At 40.2% G+C, this 2,500-nt stretch overlaps 1 protein-coding gene across 1 annotated transcript in view; it reads left to right on the forward strand.

The window, feature by feature from the left end:
• The first annotated feature begins 2,454 nt into the window (after nt 1-2,454).
• The window catches only part of LOC109519909 (serine/arginine repetitive matrix protein 1), a 17,056-nt gene continuing 17,010 nt past the window's right edge, over nt 2,455-2,500 (forward strand). Inside the window, exon 1 of the mRNA XM_019876771.1 lies at nt 2,455-2,500. This exon is cut by the window's right edge and continues 237 nt beyond it. The gene's annotated coding sequence lies outside the window, so the exon portion shown is untranslated.

Below are 2,500 nucleotides of genomic sequence, written 5' to 3' on the forward strand. Positions count from 1 at the left end.
TGAAATTGTATTTTAAGTAATTCATCTCGCTTCAGTGATGTTTAATAGTTTAAATCTTTAACTACTAAACATCACTCTGTATTGGCTATCCGCGACGTTAACCTAGCTGTCATGTGACACTGCCTTCTGTTGGCCTCAAGCCGGAAGGAGTGGCAGACACACACACACACACACACACACACACACACACACACACACACACACACACACACACACACACACACACACACCACCGGTGTGACTTCCTGATTACCTGCATCTCATTTTCATGACCCCCCACTGGTATCCCTATACAGTACTACATCAGTACAGGCAGGACTATTCATTCGCTTTGTGCTTCAAGGTTCAGGCTTGATGGCAACTAACAATTTCCTCTGATTGTATTTTATAGTAATGAGTATAAAATGGTTTGGGCGAATGTACTGTAGTAAAATAATGTTTTATTTCGGAATTGGAATGGAGTTAAAGTGAAAGGTACAATGAGGAATGTCGGCGCCATTTGACTGTCGTTGCTGGACAGCTCTGGGGTGCTTGTGTCTTGCGCCTGAAATAGGCATTTTCACAGCAACGCTTTGTTTCAGCGAAAAGGTCGGTGCTGATGGACAGTCTGCGGCTGGATGGATGCATGGCTTGAGGAGTCGACGATCAGAAGAAAGGAGCGTCAGCGCAGAGCGCCGATGCGTATGTGGAACTGGGAGTCGCGACTTGGAATTGAAGCGGATTTACATGGGACAGGAGAAGAGAGACAATCTCTTTTTCGTTAATGGATGCTACAGCTTCTTGTTGCTTTCAAGCTTAGCTTGTAGCAGACGTGTGCACATTTCAGCATGACGTCTTTGATCCACTGGTGAAAAGGACACTTTGATTTGCTCCTCTTTCATCGATTACTACTTCAAACAACAAAGTGAATGGAGGAAAAGTGGTTAAGATGGCACGACTGTCTGTTTTATGTGTTTTGTTGTATTATTTTGTCATTTTATGTTAAGTGTTCTTTTGATGACGGCGCAGGCACCCGCAGCTGCTCCTCTTGTTGTATGTTGTCTGTTTAAGAGGGAGGAAATTTCATCTGTGCTGTATGTTGCACATACAGAACATTTGACAATAAAGTTGTACTTGACTTGCCAAGAAATAATGAAGTAAAGTACAGGTGCATCCAATTTTTACTCAAGTATAGTGGCAAAATATTTGTACAATTTTACAGTTCGAAAGGTTATTGCTGGTGCATATTCCACTTCTGACAGTAATTCCCAGCAAGGTTGGGGTTTGTTGTTTGCTTTCGTAGTTTCGCCCACCGAGGCCTACAAACTGAACTGTTGATATCTTGTCTCATATTGATCTTGAATATTCACCATCTGATATCAAACCCAAATGTTTTCAGTCTATAGAAAAAGTGAATTGATCCCACTGTTCCAGTACTTTTTGAAGTGGACAGAGGCCCGCTCTTTATTGTAACCCTTTCCACTAGTTTAGAAACAGTTGAATGGAATTGATGAATTGATTATTTTCATTGCCAAACTTCCTTACATATACTGTACACAGTGTTGTGACAGAGATCCATTTACTCTCACATTCACACCATCACTAAATGGGAACTGACCCCCACTACCTGCTTGGCCATCGCTAGCTGCAGATGATCACATTGCTTGTCCAATCAGTGCTGCGGGAAATGTAGTTTGCTCAGTAGTCACCATGTGACTGCCGTGATAGTACGTCACACAATTTAAAAAACCTATACTTATGCCATGTAATTTTATTTACTTGTATTTGTTTTTAATAAATGTGTTTCTTGAATGTCTTGAATTTGTAAAAAGATCATATTTTTATTTTTCACGACTGAAGGGCTCGGTGAATGTGCATATGAATTGGTTGGGTTCGGTACCTCAAACAAGGTTAAGAACCACTGCACTAGACCATCAGTGACTTATAATGACAACAACGACAAAAATCATAACTTACAAAGAATACTGTGTAGCACGTCCACATGAACATAACCAAATATAATACAATATTATTATGTGCCTAGAACAGCGATATTTTAACTTCATGTTCAACCCCAATAATTTGAATTGATCCAAACTGGAGTGTAAATGGATTTGAAGAAACATTGAAGAAGTATTTCAAGCATTAATGACTGTTTAGACCCAAATCACATGTTGATGAAACAAACGTTCTATGTTATAATCTAGACAAAAAACAAGGAAATACGTGTTGCTCTTTGCTTTTACCCTTGTAGCTGTACTGTTTATCTGTTTGCATCATTTTATTGTGACGATTCATTGAAAATTATACTGGCGAATCACTCGACGAAGATGCTGTGTGCTCTCCCCTCCCCTTCAGCTGCTTTGTGGGCGCGTCCATTCCGTCATGGGGATGACGAGGACCCTCGTATGCAATATACGACTTCTTTGTTTGCTTGAGTAAAGTACTCTTTTGAGTGGTAGTTTTATAAAAAAATGTCACTAGCTGGGTTTTGGCAGATTGAACAGTGCGACTATCGTAA

The sequence above is a fragment of the Hippocampus comes genome, unplaced genomic scaffold (genome assembly GCF_001891065.2).
Source record: "Hippocampus comes isolate QL1 unplaced genomic scaffold, H_comes_QL1_v1.1 scaffold51, whole genome shotgun sequence".
Taxonomy (NCBI): Eukaryota; Metazoa; Chordata; class Actinopteri; order Syngnathiformes; family Syngnathidae; genus Hippocampus; species Hippocampus comes.